We start from the raw sequence: 24,178 nt of genomic DNA, 5'->3' as shown, positions 1-24,178 counted from the left end.
CTTTGTTGTTGATTACACATCAAACATATGCTATCACAAAATTATTTCATTGTATAGATTGTTTTCTTTACTACAAAAGATAAAAATGTATAATTTGTGCAACTTTTCCTATTCAATCATAGATTAAAAAAAAATATGTTTAACTATTAAAAATCAAAAACTAAACATTTGAAAGTAAACAAACTTTCAACATAATTATTCATTTCTCATAAAGAACAATGAATTTTTAGATATTCTTAACAGTACAATAGTTTTGGAAATTTAGTTGTTAAAATATTAAGCAATGTATATGCATTTATGTATATACACATATGTGTTTATGCATATATGTGTATATACATATGTATATATTTTATGTTTATGTGCATATGCATACAGGTGTGTATTATATATCACACTGTTACTTCCACTTTTAGATAAGTGAAATGTGTTTTGTCAATGATTATTTTAGACTGTGAAAATTAATCGTCATTCTGAAACAAAACAATTTTTTAAACATACATAATTGTTTGTATTTTACTGCATGTTATAGAGAAACCTCAAGAACGTACAAACAAAATGAAGTTCACAAACACAGAAAACAAGCCAAAATCAGCAGATGTCAAATCTTAAATGCACAGACAGCACAGATATTTTCAAGGAAGATTGCCACGGCACAGACGAACACAGTTGGCTGACAACGATGAGACATTTGCAATAAGTACAGTAAATACAGACAACAACATTTTACAATACAGCGACAGTTAAACCCAGCGATTAAATTGAACAGATATTCTAGACAACACAACTTAAGCAAACACCTAATATGATTTATATTAATTTAATCTACATATTTTCTTATAGGTTGAGTCCACGTTCGTGACAATGACGTTGTGCCCGAGGTTCCGTAATGCCTTGTCGCAGCCATCTTCAAGGGTGACATCCAACTGAAGGGCTGGTGTTCTGGCACGTTGTTCATACAACATGACATTCACAGCTGAGCTGTGATTGGTCGCTGTGGACGGCCATTGTTGGAGGATCAAACTCATTCTTGCTGGCCAGAACCTCTTCCAATAATGTACAAAATTATGCTTAGTATTTCTTTTTTTTCTTCTTCGCTAATTTCCTTTATACTGCCTTTTATAAAGGATTGGAAAAATCACAGGAGGTATACTTATAAGTTTTACACTATAAGGAACGAAAATTAGAACATTTTAAATGTATGAATTAATGTTAATTTATATAAGGGAACAGATATTGCAATGAACAAAAAAATACTACAACGTATTGGTGACCGCATAATTTTGTTGTTATTACATAATTACATGTATCCACTGTTTTTTAAAATATAATGAAGGGAAAAAGGAAGTGTTTGGTAGGTGAGGTTGCAGCAGGTGTAGTAGACGACAGTTATTACGAGATATAAAAATTTTTGCAGAGCACAAACATACGGAGAGTTTCATCAAACCAGCTAAGGGTCAAAAGACTTTACATTAAAATGTTACAAAATGATACATACGTTTGAAGTTCAGCCTACAAACATTTCAACCGGTGAAGATTTTTAAAATCTACACATAGATCCAGATAACTTACTTTAAATACTCTTTTCGCTATTTAATTTTTTTTTCTGAACTGACACCCATATGGCCCATAATTGTTCGAGTCAAAATCGTTTTTTTTTCTTTATTTTAATCCTAGGATAAATTTCTCTGGAAGATTAACTTAATATCTATCATAAGTAAGGGTTTGCCATATCATTGTTTAAATCCTATATTCAATTAACTAATACTACCTAGAGGGTTTTAAATTAAATTATTTCATTAAGATTGGTTTTAGCGATAAGTTTGTTCTTTCTCTTCGCTTTCCCTCTTAATTGCATTCAAATATTACATCTCATCCCTTACTAAATTTTGATCACAGTTCCATTGCCAAGTGACTCGTTTCTCTTATTACCATTATCGCACATTAGCTTTGCGTCTTGTTCAGAACCAATAGCGACATATATTGTTCAGTTTTTAGCTTATTCATACATTTTCATCTCTTTTCAAATTCTTTCATCAGAACCAAGCAATCTCTTTGTATACCACTTCTTAATATATTAAATTCGTACGGAAAATTTTTATACTTAAATGTACTTTTAAGATCAAAGATAACTAAAAATATTTGGATAAATAATATATTATTTTTAATCTGCAAAATTAACGTTTCAAATAAAAAATGCTTTGTAATTAAAATTGTAGGTGTTTTTTAAGTAAAATATCGTTACTTATTTATTATTTTAATAATTAAAAAGGAAATTGGCATGTAGTTGCTGCAATTGTATGTTTTTACGCGAATTTGAGTTTTTAAAGTTTTATTTCACCTGTTATTTTATAGGCGTGCACGAGGAAAAGGAAATTTAATATGACGAAGCTCAATGTGCATGCGCGAATTGTTAAGTTGCGTGCAAACGCAGGATATACTACTGATTGTTTTATTTTTTTTTTAATATATTCAAAATAGTTAATATAACAAATTGAAACACATATGCCCTTACCGGTAATTTTTGATATGTAGACAGTACTGTATTCAGTATACGGCATTTGGTAGTAAGTAATTTCGTGAAAAAGAAACGGAACTCGATGAACAGAAATGGGACACAAATATGGCGGACCCACATGTAGCATCATAAACTCGTATACAGTCACTTTTGTTCAAATTAGGGCACATACCAAACGTTTTGGTGTGCCAAATTAAACTTTATAATCGTACACTGTAATACTAGGTAAACTAAAATAATTATAGTAAAAAATAAACCCAAGTTGGAAAATACGTTTAAAAAATGGCATTACAATCTACACTGATATTATAAAGAGGTAAAGTGTGTAAGTTTGTAAGTTTGGATGTAGGGGTATTCTCTGAAACAACGGATTATATTCAAACAATTCTTTCACTAATAGGAAGGTACATTGTCCTTGAGTACCATAGACTATTTTTTTACTCTGTTAAAGATTTGTTTTTAGCATAAATCATAATAACTGTAATTGAAAACAGAAAAAAACCAACCGTCTCGTTTATATAAGCGTGCGTTGCCTAATCGTTTCGAAATAAAGAAATTAAATGTGTACAAAATTAAAAAAAAAAATATATGGCAAACTATTGAGCTTTCTTACCTTTACAAAAAAAATCCGTGATACCAAATATTTTTAAGTTTAATACTCCAGCCACAGAGATTGTTTTTTTTTATGATAAAAGTAACAAATTTTACAAGATGGGGTTTTCAATTATTCTCTATGAATAACTCTATGAATAATTTAATCAGTATGGAGTGCTTGGTCAATTATATCTAAGACATACACATTGTTTTAATTTGAATACTCATTTAGGTTCGTTTCTTACTTTTATGTTATAAGAGTTTTGTGTAAATTGACGTGTGAAGTTTTATGTGAAATGTGTTTTGTCAAGTTTTGTGTAAAGTTATAGTTACTGTAACTGTATAATAACAACATGCCTTAAAGAGAATCGCATCCCTCACGAATGACATCTCAGTCGAGAACAGCAAGGTTACGCCGAACGGCAGAGTCTTCTGAAACCACACAGCGTCTCGCAAGTCACAGCGATTGCTGTTGAAGCTGTTTACCGAACGTTAAAGGACCTCAGAAACTTGGATGCCGTAATGGGTGGGATTACTTTTTTGTTTGCTGGTGTTTTTTGGCAGACACTTCCCGTATTTACAAAGGGGACACGTGCAGACATAATTAAATAATGCTTAAAATTATCTTGCACATGGAGTTCCATTCAAGGACTGAATTTGCAAAAAAACATGTGAGCCCGTCTTAGCAGATAATAATTTTCCACAAAAACTACTCAACCTTGGAGAAAGAGCACTTTCTTCTCCAAAACTTAACTCTAACGACGCTGAAATCGTACTAAATGGAAAAATAGGTCGATATACTGACATACTGCATCTTACGGATGCATTATATCCTGTCCTTGAAAAACTACACGATAGAGACTTGTTCAGGGGCAATATTGTTGCCTAGGAATGACCCTGTCAATGAAGTCAACAATCTAATTCTACAAAACGTTTCCTGCCAAATAACAAACTGCAATTCCGTTGACACAGTTTGCAATGTCGAGGACGTAGTCCACTATCCACAATAATTTTTAAATTCACTGAATACATCTGGCTTGCCACCTCAAGTACTTTTATTAGAAATCGGTACGCACATCATGCTCTTAAGGAATTTAAGCCTACCTAATATGTGCAATGGAACAAGGCTACTAATAAAGGACTTGGACAACTGAACTGTGGCGACCATCCTCACCGGCCAGCAGTCGGCCAGTTGGCGCACATCCCGAGGATTACAATGATCCCTACAGACTACTTGCCGATGTTTCAATCGGCTCCAGTTTCCCGTAAAAATTGCATTTGCACTGACCATATAATAAGTCTTAAGGACAAGCATTCTCTTGGGTTGGAATTAATTTACGAAAAGAGTGTTTCTCCCGTGGCCAATATGTTGGTTTATCACGGGTTGGAACTCCAGAAAACCAATGAATTTTGCTACCAGAACTTAAAACGACGGCTAGCATTTTGTGCAGAGAAACTCGAAACCAACAGTTATTTTGTAATAAAAATAAATATTAAAATGTTAAACAGACTGCTTGCTGTAGGGGAATGTGTATATTTAACAAGTATAATTCGTATTAAACACGGTTTTCTCCGCGTGACTCTGCTACCGTTGATAATACATAGTCTCCTTCCGAACCTCATATTATCCTGGTAGCTTAGTGGTAGAACGCACGTTTGTTAATGTAGGGCCTTAATTCAAATGTTGCCACTGGTAATTTTTTTTTTACTTTTTTATAACATCGTATAATAATGTCGAATCATTACAGTAAGTTTAAGGTATGTCGGTAGAAATTATTTACATAAAGATTTCAGTCGTTTGAACAAAAACCAATTTACAAGCATATAATTCGTGTTTTAATGTGTTTTAAAAAGTTTCAGTTAAATATTTTAGAAATGCCATATAATTATTATTTCTAACATGCGCAGAAACTTTATAGTATTAACCCTAGTAGCACATACAGTTGGGCCAATGTTGGCATATTGAAAATGTCCACCGTTGGACAGCGGTATAATTGGCACACTTGCCTACTGTTGTCCAACTGGCTCATCCCAAATGAAGGGCCAACGGTTTTCTAGCAAGCATTAACACCACCTGGCCAACAATTTTATTCTGATGGCCCTACCAAATATATTTGCAATGCCAACAATTTTCTGTGTGTGGCCCAACCAAATGTATCTGCAAAGCCTACGATTTACCAATGTCTTTTTGCAAATGACCCATCCAAATATTCCCACTTTCCCAACTACAGGGCAAACGTGTCACATTGTATTCCCTTCAAATTGAAGTTCTAATAGGCAGCAATTCAGTTTATATGAAAAGGTTTACAGTAAACTACATGTGAATGGCAAAACCATTTTTTTCGTTTGCATAATGAATTACTTTATGCAACACACACACTAGGTACTTTAAAAACAAATAAAGGCTTCAGAAATAAAAGCATCACTAGACACTTGAAGTGCTGTAATAAAATTGCACTCAATTGTTAGAACTGCATATTGAATGCTCATGCAATATATATTCTAGAAAATTAATAGGGGGACAAAACAGGAATAATGCTGGTAGTCCAGCTCTTAACAAGAATAGAGAGATAAAGGCTGAATGTTCTGAGCCAATATAATAGTTATTCTATCACAAAGTCAACTATTTCAGAGCTAACCCCTATTGAAAAGGCTTTAACTTTCCCTGCACCCAAACATTTTTAAATGAAGTAAAATTCAATAGATAATGATTGTTAAAATACTGTACTGCATAGTAAATTAAAAGAGCCTATAATATTATATACACAATTTCAAAATGTTAAGAAAACTATCACTGTCGTATAAAGTGAAATTAGCCTGTCGCTTCAAAAACTTCAGGCAGCCTCAACATATACACAACCTCAAATATAGCAGTCTTATCCTATTACCAATTGATTGATATGATTAATTTGGAACAATTAAATTACTTTCAAATGTCAGTTACCATGATTTACATTTTTTAACCTAAGCAACACAATAATAGTTTATAATAAATTTCGTTAAACAAGCAGTTTATGTGTATGCAAATAACAACAAACATTTTTGAAAAAAATACTTTTATTACAATACATAACTTACAAGCTAACAAAAAAAAGATGCATGGTTAAATTATTGCTGCACAAGATTCAGCTGTAATAGTGTGTAAGGAACATTATTATTACCTACTTTCCTGCATAGGTATTAAAAAATAAAATAATAATTGTAATCGCAGAGTAATTTTGACCCTGGAACTGCAATAAAGAATTTTTTAAAAACACTGGAGCTGAAGTAATATAAACTATACAAAACATCAAGTAAGAAAAAACAAAAACATACATTTATTTTAACTTCCAAGCCAGTAAATAACACATGATTGAACTGTGGGGTTTGTGATAAAACAAATGCTTCCAGGATGTCAATGAAGTACATTTATATTTGCTTACAGGACAACTTCAATAAAATACATCCATATTACAATATGGTATACACAAAAAACACGCATTATCATTGAAATCTGGTAAAAGAACACACTTACGATATAACTGTGTAGTGTATAACTTCCTGTATTTTACAAGATTATCCACTAAGTAAATTTTTAAAGTACTGCTTTTTAAAGGATACTTATTATAATCAGTTTTACTCTCAAAGCGACTACATTCAAGACTGTAAATTCCTGGAGAGAGTGCCTTTTTAATTCCATTTACTACAATTACTTCACCGTTCACAGTCATGAAACAACTATCTGAATAATTTGTGCCTATTACATATTTATTACGATCTCCAAACACAACATACCTTATTGAACCATCAACATTTTTGACAACAGATGACTGTTTTGTTGTTTTTAAACAACACGACGCATCTTCACCTAATCGCTTCACTACTTGTTGCAATGGATTGTTTGGTGCACGAACCATGTTTTTAATTTTTTTCATGAAGTTTTCAAAGGGGAAAGCAGAGAAGTGATCAAGTTTACCAAAATTGGCTACATCATCTGCTAGGTGTAACAAATTATGAAAATTGTAAACAAGTACATCCTTTCCATACAATGCAGGTATTTCTTTGACAAAAACATGCATCAAATCATTTGCATACTTTCTCCATGAGTTTTGTTCACCGATGTCACTTGCCAAAACATAAACAGCCGTATGAAGCAACATGAAATGCTCAAATAAACTCCTGGGCAAAACTTTAACTAAAACAACTGGTCCAAAATACAATAAAAAAGATCTGAATTCAGTACCTTTCCAAAATTTAAACAATTTCACGGGTCTTGGTTTGCGAGAAAATTCTTTAGGAGTATGCTTTCTCAATATCTGCATTCTGTTAGAAAGAGTATCAATGCTTTTTGAACTTAACTTCCCTTTCCTAAGGCCAGTATCACACCATATGCGTATCAATCGTTTCATTACCCCCAAGCAAATTAAATGTAAATAGTCCAATGGAACCTGAGACACAAGTCCTAATCGCAAACTAGATAACACTGATATTGATTTCTGATGGTATGGGTATTCCATGTATTTAAATGACTCATCAGACCTCAGTGAACAATCAATTTTGTACGGCCATGTTGTTCTACCATAGTATTTCCCTTTTTGAACACACTTCTCACATCCATTTAGTGAATTATGGCCAACTACAGATTTCACAAATGACCTTGCTGGTGCATCAGCAATTACACAACTGACACAAAACTTATAGTGCTTGTTCGTTATATTTATTCCATTTCTTTCAAGGAACACACATTCATTTACAAATGGCTGAAGAAATTCTGTAGCATCTGAAGGCTTTGATGCACCATAATATACTGCAACTACAAAAAGACACCTGTCAACAGCCTGGTCAAGTATACCCAACAAAACCCAGAATGATTTATTTGAACTGGAAAATAATGGTAGTCCATCAACATTAACAGAAATTGTCACCATATTTTCTGAACTATAGTCCCTGTAAATGTTTCTTAGCAATGGATAGTGACAAGGTTTTAATCCAGTTAGGGCTCTTTTCACTAGATTTTTTTCTACACCAAAGTATTTGAAAAGGCCTGAGGTATGTGTATCCACTACTGAGCACCTTGGAGTGTGAAGAAAAGAGCGTGAATCAAGGGGCATACCTGACACATGTGGTTTTAAAATGTGCAACAAAGCTGTTGCTGCATTATGTGGTATGTTATAACTGTACATCCAATCAACTAATTTTTGTTCAACAGGAACAATGTTAGCACTAAGTTCAGAATTTTCAATTTCTTCAACTGAAGAATCATCATCAGTACTACTTATACTACTAATACTGCTGCATATGTAATCATTATTATTTGTAGAAATACCTGCATTGTTTGAATCAGCACCATGATTGTTAGTGTGTGTGTTTACAGTAACATTTACATAATTGTGCTGAATTTCATTACATAATTCTTGACAAATTTCTTTTGAACGAACTGCCACTTTTCGCAAATTAGTTCTCTTTGAACTTCCACAGTAGACATTTTTCTGATGTCTTTTTCTATTTAGCCGACTGTCTTCTGCTGTCTCGACCTCCATCCCTGTCCTTTGCGAAACGGAACCAGTTCCGTAAAATGGTATTCACATCATCATCACAGATGTTGCTAGTGGATTTATTTCTTCTAACAGCAGCTAAAATGAAAATAAATATTAAGAATTTAACAAACTTTTTTATTCTAACATTACAAATACAATTCTGCACTATGATAGGTTTAATGCTCAATCAGTACATGTAATGAAATAAAACTAACAATTAATTTTGTCAACAACTACAGTACGGAAATACAAATAATTTTAATCTCAAATAATGCACATAATTTTGAAATAAGTTAGTCTATAATAGAAATGTTAAAAATATTTACTGGCAACACAGAACATGCATTATATATATATATATATATATATATATATTACAATTACTGGCAGGGTTAACCAGAACTTTTGCATTGTGGGAATAATGCTGGATGATGCCGCCGTTGGCATGTGGGTTTTCTCTGAATCTACACATTTCCCTCACCCTTATATCCTGGTGCTGCTCTACTGACCTGCTTGTTCGCCCTCATCGGCTTTGAAAACTTGCATGCTAAAATCAATGCTAATATTCTCATTCACATGTTAACGATCCCAATTTCAGAATGAAAATATTTTCTCATTACATTTCATACAATAAGAAATTAATAAATAAATTTTGAGTCATAATATACAACTCTACATTATTTACTTTTTGTATTTCACCTGCTACACTTTGTCTCGATTTTCTGTTTTGGTAATCAAATGATAGAATATGTAGTGATTTTATGTTCTATACTTATAATGTACTTAATATATATACACATACACACACATGTGTGTGTATGTTTTGTATTATCACTCTTACTCGTACTTGTTTTCACTAAAATGAATTCTACGAAAATAATTCATTAACACACACATTTCATGATAATACAGCTGTTAATTTGTTCCAGTTATTTCGTATTAAAACTTTAAAGCAATACTAATAGAATCACTCAGTTGAATTTGGATGTATGAAATGGTAATAGAATTTTTTTTTAAACAAACAAAAGGTAACCACTCTAAGACAGTTCTACAGTAAAATCATTACTTAAAATGCCAAACATATACCTTTGTTACAGTATAAACTGACAATTCTGTAGAATTAAACATAGTAAGATAGGGTACTTTCGTATTAACGCCACCACAGCCCTTGATTAAGATTCTGTGGCTGCCATGATAGGTTTTGTTTACATTCATTTACTGCAAACGTTTACAGTAGATGCGGTGGCGGCCATGTTGGTTCTTATTTACGTTCATATTTCTGGTTTTTTGGTTAAATATTTAACTCCAGAAATTATAAAATTGTATTTTGTTCTGTTTTTGGCAAAACCCACTTCAATATTAACGTTTTTTAAAGCACTGCAAACTCTTACAGTAGATGTGGTGGCGGCCATGTTGGTTTTTATTTACGTTCACATTACCTTTTTGGTCAAATATTTGGCTCCTAAAAAATACAAAATTGTATCTTGTTCTGTTTTTGGCAAATCCCAAATACACATATTCATAGCATTCAAAAATGGCATTATAAATCAGCAATATAGTGACTGACCAAACCCAACGTAACCCTTTGTCTCGGAACATAGGTCTGTTTGGAACGTTTAAAATTTAATGTTAAATCAAAACCCCGTTAACAGTCAAAAATTGAAAATAAAAAATTGAAGGGTTAGGTTAGGTCAGTCACAACATGCTTGTTTTCATTGGAAACTTCTGATTTAGCAGCTGCGGTGACGTTAATACGAAAGTACCTAAAATAGTATTCTATGCGTTTTGACTCACCAGGTATAATCTTCATCAGCTGCAGATTTTTTAATGCTATCTTCTGATTTTTTCCTGTCCAATTGTATTTCAATGCCAATCTATTTGTGAATAGTCTCTCTAGTATATGGCGCACAACATGATCAGCTTTTCTCCCTCCAACTGTAGCAAGTGTGGTTTCCTATGTATGGAAAACAGTACAATATGTTTTAGATGCCATTCTAGACTCAATATGAAACAGCACACTTACAAATACTACCACAATACATTTTATTTGCAGTACATATACTGAAAGCTGAAGTCTTATTCTCAATTAATTTGTGTATCCTTGTGATCTTTGTGCCAGAAAGTTACAGCAACACAAAGGTACAGTAAGACAAGGTGAAATCAGTGCAAAGCAACAGCAATAGTTATTTTAGAATGAATGTGGATTATTTAACTTATATACTGTTTACAAGACTTAATTTTATGACTACAGGAAGAATCAGATATTAATTTTTGTTTAAGCTTCGCAAAACTATTCATCACAAATAAAATCCAATCCCAAAATGCTGTGACTCCACCCTACAGCTCAAGTGGTCAAATTCTCTGTCAATTGCTGGGTACTAATCAGCAACCTATAGTTACGCTCAACCTATTGCTACAAGTAAGAAGACTATATTATACACTCTGCTTCCTAGAAAAATAATATCCACTTTTCGAAACTTTGGTATAAGACAGTAATTTTGGCCACCATCACGTCACTTGTCGTAACATATATTTATATTACAGCATAGGCAAGTCATTATGGTTATCACTACAAACTAAAAAAATTGGATTAGCTTACCATACATATCTTATTTTCTGGGATTGATATCCATTCTTCCACTTTGTTGAGTTGTTCTTCAGTCTCGCATGGAAGAGTCAACTCTTCTGGTAAAATATTTATGTTCTGTACAGTGTCTGGTAAAGTCTGCTTTAATAATTCTGATACAGATTGCTGAATAACATCCAAACGCTTCTCAATTTTGGCCAAATGTCTAGCGATCACTTGTAAACCTGTAATTATTTGAAACATTGATTACATAAAGCATGAAACTGCTTCAGAATAGGTAGCAAAAATTAAAAAAAAAAAATAGGTTTACCAATAACTCATTAAAGTGACAGTAGGTACTTATCATGTTTAGATAAATAATAAATTATTTTATGGGTTTTAATACTAACCAACTTGCTCTCTGGTGGAATCTTCTGACACATTAACATCTTGAGTATTAACAGTATTTCCATTTTCCACAGAACAAAGAATTGAGGAGGACGATTCTGGGGGAACATAACAAACCATTAATATTCTATAATTTCTTAAAATATTCTAGGTTCTTTGGAATTAACGCCACTGGAGCTGCTAAACCAGAAGTTTCCAATGTAAACAAGCATGTTGTGACTAACCTAACCTAACATAACCCTTAGATTTTTTTAAATTTCAATTTTTGACTGTTAACAGGCTTTTGATTTAACATTAAATTTTTAAACATTTCAAACAGATCTGTGTTCCGATACAAACGGTTAGGTTGGGTTTGGTCAGTCACTAATTTGCTGATTTATGGTGACATTTTTGAATGCTACGAAAATGTGTATTTTTGGGATTTGCCAAAAACAGAACAAGATACAATTTTATATTTGCAGGAGTGAAATATTTTACCATAAAACCAGAAATGTGAACGTAAACAATAACCAACATGGCCGCCGCCGCCGCATGTGCCGCCGCATCTACTGTAAGCAACGGCTCCGGTGGCGTTAATCCCAAAGTACCATATTCTGGCTTCATACCTTCAAAGGTGGTGTTAGAGAAGAACATACTAAACATATTATGAATATCCAAAATAAAAAATGGACTGAACATAACTATTGCAAAATAAGGCAAAGGAACTGGTGCTTTGCACTGTTCCAGTATTTGGTACGCAGAAATAAAAAAATTGAGTGATTTATATATTTGGGATATTGATTATATCTATGGTGCAGATTTCCAATGTATTGAGCAATGCTTTGTGCATGATAATAAACATTGCAATCAACATGATTACATATTTTGCTCTCAATAAACTATTTTCTGCCCTTACTTGTTTAGGCACACCATCAACCCCTGCCATTATCCGTAATTTTTTTTAGCACAGTACATTAAAAACAATTTTTTTTATTCTCCTCTATTGAGACAAAATGCTCAGATTCTTCCTAACATCTTAACTGCAGTAGGTAGGCCTACACTCACCTGAATTAATAACACTTCTGCGAGAAGGACGAGAGTCTCTAGTGAACACAGAATCTGCTGAGTTGGACGGTGTGTTCACAGACCTTTGACACTCAGCCACTGGCACTTCAGCCACTTCCACATCTGGTGGAGATGGATACTTCTTGTGGGCTAGCTGGTTATTTGTGTCATATTCATCACTACTACTTTCGTCACTGCTGTATAAAATTCTTCTGTTTGGCCTTTTCTTCCTTTTCTGTGAGGATTCATTATCATATTCAGTTGCAATGTCAGATTCAAATTCTGCATCTTTCAATTTTTCTCTGGCCTTTAATATGTCATCTGAAAATAAAACACTCATTTGTAAAACAGTTTTGTTTGTCACATAATTTTAACACATTCACTGAAGATAATTTAAATATATATAGCCTACACACACATACATACATACATACATACATACATACATACACACACTGGTTGCCGTCTTTATTACGAATACACCTTTACTTATTAGGTATGCAGTTCAGTTATAAGTCTACTAATTTACTGTTCTAACTAAAAAAAGTTTAAGGCTTACATACAATACTGCAAGGAAGGAACATAATTAAGTTTATAATTATATATTTTGAAATTATATAAATATTTTGGGCACTATCTACAAAGTTAAGTTTGGTTACATGTTGAATAATTAAGTCAGTAAAGGTTTCTACAATTATTTCTAAACACAAGCTAAGACTAACTTTGTGAGTAGTATAGGATAGCCGGAACTGGGACATGGCGCTGGCGCGTGGTGTGTGGCCGGTGGTGTTTTCCGTCATCTTGGATTGTGATGTCACGGCGGCCATCTTGGATGGTTGTGACCTTGACCTTTGACCTTGACATTTGACCTTCAAAATGTGTCAAAATCCGCCAAAATTGGGCAAAAATTGCCCAAAATTCCTCAAAAATCGCCAAAATTTACATTTCTTAGGAAAAAAATTCCACCAAAAAATCTCAAAAAATTCCTCAATTCAAAAATTAGAATTTCGAAAATCCTCAAAAGTCGTTTTGTCCTAGAAAGAACCCAAATTCCTAAAAGAGGCTTAAGCATCCTTGTCTACAGCCTCCGATAAGCCTCTGACGTCAACTAGGATTATGACCGCCATCTTGGAGGAGTGTAACGGGACATAGCGTAACGGGACATAACGTAACGGGACATAACGTAACGGGACAAGTAGATCACGGCGGCCATCTTGGATCCGCCATTTTTGATGACGTAATTGTGTTCTCGAAAATTCCGGCATTGTGTTTTCCGCCATTTTGGATGATGACGTCACCGTTGCAATTTTCGTTACGGCCGCCATCTTTAACTTTTTTATTTATTATCCGATTTTAACGAATTTTTTTTTAAAATTTATAAAAAAATTTAATAATAAAAATTTAATAAAATACTTATAAAAAATTTACAATTACGACACGGAGCTCGGAGTCCTCGGTTCGAACCCGACGAGTGCAAAAAAAAATTAAAAATGGCGACCGATCCTTCCCCCGTGGTGGCTGCAGGCAGACTGACTCCCACCACTTTTTTCATAGCATATATATCATCCGGCAGTATGACGTCATGTACGCCATCTTGAAATTTGGACGTCATCTTGAAAATCTTTATTTATTATCCGATTTTAATGAAACAAATTCCAAAATTCATCAAAAAATTAACGTATTTGAATTCTGTTTGATTATATCGATGTACGTCCTTGGTTCGATTCCCGGCGAGAGTAAATGGTCGATCCTTCCTCCATGAAAGCTACCTAGACTGATCTACCACCACCAGTACCAAGGTAGATATCATCAACTGGTATGACATCATGTCCGCCATCCTGTCTTCATCCGCTGGAGACCACCATCTTGTTTTCGTCTGCTAGAGTGTGCCGATACCATGTAGTATAATTATCTGGTCACCATACTTTTGTCCTCAACTGTTGACATTGAACATTGACCTTGAACTTTGACCTTGACCTTGAACTTTGACCTTAACCTTGAAATTTGACCTTGACCTTGAAATTTGACCTTGACCTTGAAATTTGACTTTGTCCTTGTCGACCATCATGGATCCGACATTTTATGTTCAGTACATGCTACCAGAGGATACCACCTGCTGGAGTATGCCATCTTGTGTGTGTACTTGTATTATAGAGTACATTTCCATCTGGATAATTTTATTCTAACCCGCTACAGTGCAGTAATCATTTATTACCGAGGTGCCCCCCCCCCCCCCCCGGAAAACATGAAATTCGACCGCCATCTTAAATCATGTAATAATGTAGCTAGAAAAGCGGGAAAAAATCCAAAATTCATTAAATAAATCACTCATTAACTTACATATCGATTCGATCCGCTCCAATCCTTGGTTCGATCCTCGATCGATGCAAAACATTTAATTTTATGAAGAAAAAAAATAATAATTCCAATAAACCATGTTCAACATTCTTAAAGAGACTTTAAATCATCTACTACCATCATCCTATCAGACATCAAGACCACCATATTGGAAATTCGTAATTGTAATGCTAGAGATTCGGGAAAAAGTTCAAAACTCATTAAATAAATTTGTAATCTATATACTGATTGATTAGATCGACTAAGGTCCTTGACACGATCCTGGACGAAGCTAAAATAAATTTAATTAAAATACCAGAAAAGTGTAAGGTTCGAGGAATAAAACACCTAAAAGTCTTTTACAAACATAATATTTATTACACAATTTCTATCCTACTACAGAATCACTTGCGAAAGACAGCAATCTTATAAAAATTTAGCCCTGCATAGACGTACAACGACTACTTCTTAGCTCCAAATGGCTCCAAATGCTCCAAACGGCCTCCAAATGCTTGACAGCTCCAAATGCTCCAACAGCTCCAAAAAAAGGCTCCAAATGCTCCAACAGCCTCCAAATGCTTAACACAGCTCCAAATGGCTCCAAATGCTTGACAGCTCCAAATGCTTCAAAAGGCTTCAAATGCTCCAAATGCTCCAAACGGTCTCCAAATAGCTCCAACAGCTCCAACAGCCTCCAAATGCTTGACAGCTCCAAATGCTCCAAACGGCCTCCAAATGGCTCCAACAGCTCCAACAGCCTCCAAATGCTTGACAGCTCCAAATGTTTCCAGCAGCTCCAAATGCTCCAAATGGCTCCAACCGCCTCCAAATGCTTAACACAGCTCTAAATGGCTCCAAATGCTCCAAACGGCCTCCAAATGTTTGACAGCTCCAAATGTCTCCAGCAGCTCCAAATGCTTGACAGCTCCAAAAAAAAGGCTCCAAATGTCTCCAGCAGCTCCAAATGCTCCAACAGCTCCAAAAAAAGGCTCCAAATGCTCCAACAGCCTCCAAATGCTTAACACAGCTCCAAATGGCTCCAAATGCTTGACAGCTCCAAATGCATAACACAGCTCCAAATGGCTCCAAATGCTCCAAACGGCCTCCAAATGCTTGACAGCTCCAAATGTCTCCAGCAGCTCCAAATGCTCCAACAGCTCCAAAAAAAAAGGCTCCAAATGCTCCAACAGCCTCCAAATGCTTAACACAGCTCCAAATGGCTCCAAATGCTTGGCAGCTCCAAATGCTTCAAAAGGCTCCAAATGCTCCAAATGGCTCCAACAGCTCCAAAAGACTCCAAATGCTTCAAAAGGCTCCAATTGCTCCAAGAGCTCCATCTTCAATTGGTTCCAACTGATTCCTATTACTTTTATCGAACTTGGCATGATTACTAACATGTCTTTATCAGTATACATTTTGACTGGCAGTGGTAACGTTTTTTACACCTTTAAGTTATAAGTTTTATTTAGAAATCAGATTTCGATAAATGATAGCTTCCATCTGGAAAAGAAAATATATTAATTTATCTTCAAGTTTATACACATACATTTAATTTAATCCATTATTGTATGTAGCCAGCTTCCCTCAGTTCTTTGAGTATGAAGGATATTTCTTTAATGTTCGAATAGTTTCCTGCACAAAGCGATCCATGTAGTAGTCGTAGCCTGTTAACCAATATGTTAGGATCTTCCCATGAGGTATAATCAATCTCTTCTGCTGCCTTCATCATCCTTGCATGTTTATAAATATTATCTCTGGTGTCTATCGTTTTAACACCAACCACAAGGTCACTTTCGTCATCTTGCCAGTGATTATCACAAGCTTGATCAGGATAATTTATTTTATTACGTCGTTTCCATCGTTTTGGTCTCAAACCACCATCACAGTCTTCGCTCTTGCATGCTTTTGGTGCTTCAGTACAGTACTCAATCATGTCAGCCTCAGATGTGTCACCACAATCTTCAATCATGTCAGCTTCTGATGTGTCACCACAGTCTTCAATCATGTCAGCACCACAAACTTGATCAGGATAATTTATTTTATTACGTCGTTTCCATCGTTTTGGTCTCAGACTACCATCACAGTCTTCGATCTTGCCTGCTTTAGGTGTTTCAGTACAGTACTCAATCATGTCAGCCTCAGATGTGTCACCACAATCTTCAATCATGCCAGCCTCAGATGATTCATCAAAGTCTTCGACCTTGTAAGCTTCAGGTGGTTCTCCATCTTTCACATTTTCATGGAGACGACTAGATATTGGAGTAAATATATTTTCATTTCTAATGTGGTTACAACTTCCTTCGTTTGTTTTAAATTTTAAATTATTATCTTGATCTAGATCAGTAATTTTAGCATTAGCTTTTTCGCCTTCGTTCCTCTTCCGCGATGTTGTAGCCCAGTCTTCGTTATCTTTATTAATCTTAATTGTACAGGTCTTGTAATGTCTATCCAAGTAATATCTTCTACCAAAGGATTTCTGACACTGACTGCAATGAAATGGTTTTTGACAAGGACCCAAATTACACTCGCTTCTCTCATGGCTCTCTCTGGCTTGTACTAGAACTCTATCTTTGTTCAACAATGAGAAGTTCACAAGCTAGCAGAATATATTTATGTATTTTTTTATTTTATTTTTTTTAATTTTTTATTAATTTATTTTTATTTTTTATTATTTTTTTCCTGAAATTTTATGATATCAAAGAAAACTTGCGGTGGTTTTCTCCGTGTGCTCCTGATTATTCTTGTCAATATTATGGTGGATTTCTCCGTGTGCTCCCGTTTATTCTTGACAATATTATGGTGGATTTCTCCGTGTGCTCCTGATTATTCTTGACAATCTTTTGATGGTTTTCTCTGGGTGCTTCTGATTATTCCTGACTAGACATCTGATGGTTTTCTCCGAGTGCTTCTGGTTATTGATGAGGAATTGATCTCTGCATGAAGAATTTTTTACTTAATGAGTCATGTCATTTTTTATTCAAGGTTGCATTTAATTATTGAAATTCTGCCAATAAATCAGCACTTGTAATATTTTTATCAGGTGGAAATTTAAAAAAAAAAATATCATTACTCAGTCAAATAATCTCTGAGAAATCTAAGAAGCACTAACAGGATGGACGAACTTCCTTCTCCTTGGAGTCTAGCGAAGCCATCCTTCTTTTGCGATCGTTAGTGAGCATCCCGCATCCCGCATAAAAGAACTAAATATTATTTACCTGCAAGTAACATGTGGCGACATCTGTTGTTGAAAAGCAGAACTACTTGCAACAAGTACCTTTGAATGAGATAAATTAATTCTCGCTGATGAAATAATTAAAAAATTCTATTTAAGTAATATATCTAATTTAAAACTCTTAGTTTGCATCTGGCATTAGTCTCAATAACTAATATGAATCCTGAAACGGGATTTGTTGCTGTATCGAAACGTCATCACTGTAGATACTGTAGCAAGGTGTTTACCTTGAGAAAGAATGCTAAACGACATGAGAGAAGCGAGTGTAATTTGGGTCCTTTTCAAAAACCATTTCATTGCAGTCAGTGTCAGAAATCCTTTGGTAGAAGATATTACTTGGATATACATTACAAGACCTGTACAATTAAGATGAATAAAGATAACGAAGACTGGGCTACAACATCGCGGAAGAGGAACGAAGGCGAAAAAGCTAATGCTAAAATTACTGATCTAGATCAAGATAATAATTTAAAATTTAAAACAAACGAAGGAAGTTGTAACCACATTAGAAATGAAAATATATTTACTCCAATATCTAGTCGTCTCCATGAAAATGTGAAAGATGGAGAACCACCTGAAGCTTACAAGGTCGAAGACTTTGATGAATCATCTGAGGCTGGCATGATTGAAGATTGTGGTGACACATCTGAGGCTGACATGATTGAGTACTGTACTGAAACACCTAAAGCAGGCAAGATCGAAGACTGTGATGGTAGTCTGAGACCAAAACGATGGAAACGACGTAATAAAATAAATTATCCTGATCAAGTTTGTGGTGCTGACATGATTGAAGACTGTGGTGACACATCAGAAGCTGACATGATTGAAGATTGTGGTGACACATCTGAGGCTGACATGATTGAGTACTGTACTGAAGCACCAAAAGCATGCAAGAGCGAAGACTGTGATGGTGGTTTGAGACCAAAACGATGGAAACGACGTAATAAAATAAATTATCCTGATCAAGCTTGTGATAATCACTGGCAAGATGACGAAAGTGACCTTGTGGTTGGTGTTAAAACGATAGACACCAGAGATAATATTTATAAACATGCAAGGATGATGAAGGCAGCAGAAGAGATTGATTATACCTCATGGGAAGATCCTAACATATTGGTTAACAGGCTACGACTACTACATGGATCGCTTTGTGCAGGAAACTATTCGAACATTAAAGAAATATCCTTCATACTCAAAGAACTGAGGGAAGCTGGCTACATACAATAATGGATTAAATTAAATGTATGTGTATAAACTTGAAGATAAATTAATATATTTTCTTTTCCAGATGGAAGCTATCATTTATCGAAATCTGATTTCTAAATAAAACTTATAACTTAAAGGTGTAAAAAACGTTACCACTGCCAGTCAAAATGTATACTGATAAAGACATGTTAGTAATCATGCCAAGTTCGATAAAAGTAATAGGAATCAGTTGGAACCAATTGAAGATGGAGCTCTTGGAGCAATTGGAGCCTTTTGAAGCATTTGGAGTCTTTTGGAGCTGTTGGAGCCATTTGGAGCATTTGGAGCCTTTTGAAGCATTTGGAGCTGCCAAGCATTTGGAGCCATTTGGAGCTGTGTTAAGCATTTGGAGGCTGTTGGAGCATTTGGAGCCTTTTTTTTTGGAGCTGTTGGAGCATTTGGAGCTGCTGGAGACATTTGGAGCTGTCAAGCATTTGGAGGCCGTTTGGAGCATTTGGAGCCATTTGGAGCTGTGTTATGCATTTGGAGCTGTCAAGCATTTGGAGCCATTTGGAGCTGTGTTAAGCATTTGGAGGCTGTTGGAGCATTTGGAGCCTTTTTTTGGAGCTGTTGGAGCATTTGGAGCTGCTGGAGACATTTGGAGCCTTTTTTTTGGAGCTGTCAAGCATTTGGAGGCCGTTTGGAGCATTTGGAGCCATTTAGAGCTGTGTTAAGCATTTGGAGGCTGTTGGAGCCATTTGGAGCATTTGGAGCTGCTGGAAACATTTGGAGCTGTCAAGCATTTGGAGGCTGTTGGAGCTGTTGGAGCCATTTGGAGACCGTTTGGAGCATTTGGAGCCATTTGGAGCTGTGTTAAGCATTTGGAGGCTGTTGGAGCATTTGGAGCCTTTTTTTGGAGCTGTTGGAGTATTTGGAGCTGTCAAGCATTTGGAGGCCGTTTGGAGCATTTGGAGCTATTTGGAGCTAAGAAGTAGTCGTTGTACGTCTATGCAGGGCTAAATTTTTATAAGATTGCTGTCTTTCGCAAGTGATTCTGTAGTAGGATAGAAATTGTGTAATAAATATTATGTTTGTAAAAGACTTTTAGGTGTTTTATTCCTCGAACCTTACACTTTTCTGGTATTTTAATTAAATTTATTTTAGCTTCGTCCAGGATCGTGTCAAGGACCTTAGTCGATCTAATCAATCAGTATATAGATTACAAATTTATTTAATGAGTTTTGAACTTTTTCCCGAATCTCTAGCATTACAATTACGAATTTCCAATATGGTGGTCTTGATGTCTGATAGGATGATGGTAGTAGATGATTTAAAGTCTCTTTAAGAATGTTGAACATGGTTTATTGGAATTATTATTTTTTTTCTTCTTAAAATTAAATGTTTTGCATCGATCGAGGATCGAACCAAGGACTGGAGCGGATCGAATCGATATGTAAGTTAATGAGTGATTTATTTAATGAATTTTGGATTTTTTCCCGCTTTTCTAGCTACATTATTACATGATTTAAGATGGCGGTCGAATTTCATGTTGGCGAGGGGGGGGGGGCACCTCGGTAATAAATGATTACTGCACTGTAGCGGGTTAGAATAAAATTATCCAGATGGAAATGTACTCTATAATACAAGTACACACACAAGATGGCATACTCCAGCAGGTGGTATCCTCTGGTAGCATGTACTGAATATAAAATGTCGGATCCATGATGGTCGACAAGGACAAAGTCAAATTTCAAGGTCAAGGTCAAATTTCAAGGTCAAGGTCAAATTTCAAGGTTAAGGTCAAAGTTCAAGGTCAAGGTCAAAGTTCAAGGTCAATGTTCAATGTCAACAGTTGAGGACAAAAGTATGGTGACCAGATAATTATACTACATGGTATCGGCACACTCTAGCAGACGAAAAAAAGATGGTGGTCTCCAGCGGATGAAGACAGGATGGCGGACATGATGTCATACCAGTTGATGATATCTACCTTGGTACTGGTGGTGGTAGATCAGTCTAGGTAGCTTTCATGGAGGAAGGATCGACCGTTTACTCTCGCCGGGAATCGAACCAAGGACGTACATCGATATAATCAAACAGAATTCAAATACGTTAATTTTTTGATGAATTTTGGAATTTTTTTCATTAAAATCGGATAATAAATAAAGATTTTCAAGATGACGTCCAAATTTCAAGATGGCGTACATGACGTCATACTGCCGGATGATATATATGCTATGAAAAAAGTGGTGGGAGTCAGTCTGCCTGCAGCCACCACGGGGGAAGGATCGGTCGCCATTTTTAATTTTTTTTGCACTCGTCGGGTTCGAACCGAGGACTCCGAGCTCCGTGTCGTAATTGTAAATTTTTTATAAGTATTTTATTAAATTTTTATTATTAAATTTTTTTATAAATTTTAAAAAAAAATTCGTTAAAATCGGATAATAAATAAAAAAGTTAAAGATGGCGGCCGTAACGAAAATTGCAACGGTGACGTCATCATCCAAAATGGCGGAAAACACAATGCCGGAATTTTCGAGAACACAATTACGTCATCAAAAATGGCGGATCCAAGATGGCCGCCGTGATCTACTTGTCCCGTTACGTTATGTCCCGTTACGTTATGTCCCGTTACGCTATGTCCCGTTACACTCCTCCAAGATGGCGGTCATAATCCTAGATGACGTCAGAGGCTTATCGGAGGCTGTAGACAAGGATGCTTAAGCCTCTTTTAAGAATTTGGGTTCTTTCTAGGACAAAACGACTTTTGAGGATTTTCTAAATTCTAATTTTTGAATTGAGGAATTTTTTGAGATTTTTTGGTGGAATTTTTTTCCTAAGAAATGTAAATTTTGGCGATTTTTGAGGAATTTTGGGCAATTTTTGCCCAATTTTGGCGGATTTTGACACATTTTGAAGGTCAAATGTCAAGGTCAAAGGTCAAGGTCACAACCATCCAAGATGGCCGCCGTGACATCACAATCCAAGATGACGGAAAACACCACCGGCCACACACCACGCGCCAGCGCCATGTCCCAGTTCCGGCTATCCTATACTACTTTTGTGCAATTTTTTTTTTACATTCAGTAGCCTATCTCTGATTTTCATAACCCTCACTATTACTAACAGTTTAGGAGAATTCAAGTTCACTTCAATGACATATACCTACATGATTGTGATTAAGTCATCAATATACAACTGAAGTATGCAATGGTGTTGGCACGGGGTAGGGGGGCACGGGTAACATGTCCCCACCCCCAGAGACACAAAAGGTTGCCCTAAAACTTATTCGCCTGGAGCCTGCTTATACAATAACAGTTTCAAAACATCTGCAAAACTACAAAAAATGGCCTTAAATAGCACCATTTAGCAAATAAATATCAAAATTTTTCCGGGGGAGCACCCCCAGACCCTTCGCTCTTAAAGTGAAGATGAATGAATTTGGAGGATGAGTACCTAGTTGTCCACCTCCTAATTAAAATCCTGGCTACGCCACTGGAAGTATGTGTACGTATATACACTCGTGAATGTGTAAAAATATTACATAGGTAAACTGCACATACCCACCCTTTTACACAGCTAATAAATATGGGAATTATTCATGTCTATGTGATGTGCATGTCACACACTTATTAAAAAAAATTGTGAAGAATTCCTATGGTATGCAATATGTTTAACACCTCAGCCTTTACTTTAACTTAAACAGTTAAACTGAAAACAATTTTGTACTCATTTAACAACTCATGTTCAAATCTTGCGATTTACAAGAATATATCTATGTCTAAAGCCCAGCATAATTAATAATACAAAAAATAATAAACATGATATAAATGCAAAAATTACAAAGTAGAAGACAGCTTTAAGTAGGAACTTAAGTATATTTATATAAAATATTACCAGTAATGTAGAATTTTCTCTTCAAAGCACAAATTCTCCATTTTTCACAAGGACGCTGTCCGTCACTGAGACATTTATTGTACTCTTGAGAATGTTTAAAAGGTGGCCAAAAACACTCTTTCTTTCTTGGTGTTAGCCATTTAGAGTGGATAATTCCAACCCCTCCTCCACTATCAGTGTCAAACTCCACTACTTGATACATGAAGGATAAATAAAACTGCCTGATTTCACCAAGATAATTTAGCCTGCATGAAAACAAAAACTGTAAGTTACATGAAATCAATTTTCCGCTAACATTAACATATAACTACTAAATCCAATGTTGTTATTGTAATTTTTCTGATAAAAGTTTTTGTTAAGATACCTACGGTACCTACATATGTTTCAAACAAAAAAAAAAGATTTGGTTTCCATGTAATGTAGTCCATCACAAATGAAATAATTTGTTAAAAAAAAATTTACTTGTGGGTCAAATACTATTTAAGCTTGACACCTTCTGTGAAGTAGCAACCGAACAAAGCATACCCAATGCGAACTCTTACAGTAGATGTGACGGCGGCCAGGTTGGTTCTTGTTTAAGTTCACATTTCCTGTTTTTGATAAAATATTTCGCTCCTGAAAACATAAAATTGTATCTTGATCTGTTTTTGGCAAATTCCAAGAACACATGTTGGTAGTACTCAAAAATGGCATCATAAATCAGCAAACAACAGGACAGCAAAGCATAATATAGTACGTAATTGACCAAACCCAACCTAACCCTTGCCTCGGAACATAGGTCTGTTTGGAACGTTTAAAATTTAATGTTAAATCAAAACCCCGTTAACAGTCAAAAATAGGAATTAAAAAAAATTGAAGGGTTAATGTTAAATCAAAACCCC

At 35.1% G+C, this 24,178-nt stretch overlaps 2 long non-coding RNA genes across 2 annotated transcripts; both read right to left on the bottom strand.

The window, feature by feature from the left end:
- Positions 1-8,219: 8,219 nt before the first annotated feature.
- LOC134529233 (uncharacterized) lies at positions 8,220-11,635 on the bottom strand. Its single transcript, XR_010074507.1, has 4 exons — positions 11,605-11,635; positions 11,228-11,439; positions 10,423-10,582; positions 8,220-8,724 (listed from the first exon to the last, which is right to left on the bottom strand). It is a non-coding gene; the product is annotated as an uncharacterized LOC134529233 (long non-coding RNA).
- Positions 11,636-12,898: 1,263 nt separating this feature from the next.
- On the bottom strand, positions 12,899-23,947 carry LOC134529228 (uncharacterized). The gene is made up of 3 exons (XR_010074506.1): positions 23,823-23,947; positions 23,298-23,542; positions 12,899-12,967 (listed from the first exon to the last, which is right to left on the bottom strand). It is a non-coding gene; the product is annotated as an uncharacterized LOC134529228 (long non-coding RNA).
- Positions 23,948-24,178: the final 231 nt, after the last annotated feature.

The sequence above is a fragment of the Bacillus rossius genome, chromosome 1 (assembly GCF_032445375.1).
Source record: "Bacillus rossius redtenbacheri isolate Brsri chromosome 1, Brsri_v3, whole genome shotgun sequence".
Classification (NCBI taxonomy): domain Eukaryota; kingdom Metazoa; phylum Arthropoda; class Insecta; order Phasmatodea; family Bacillidae; genus Bacillus; species Bacillus rossius.
Note: the sequence above shows the minus strand (reverse complement) of the source record. Positions and strands in the feature narration are given on the sequence as shown.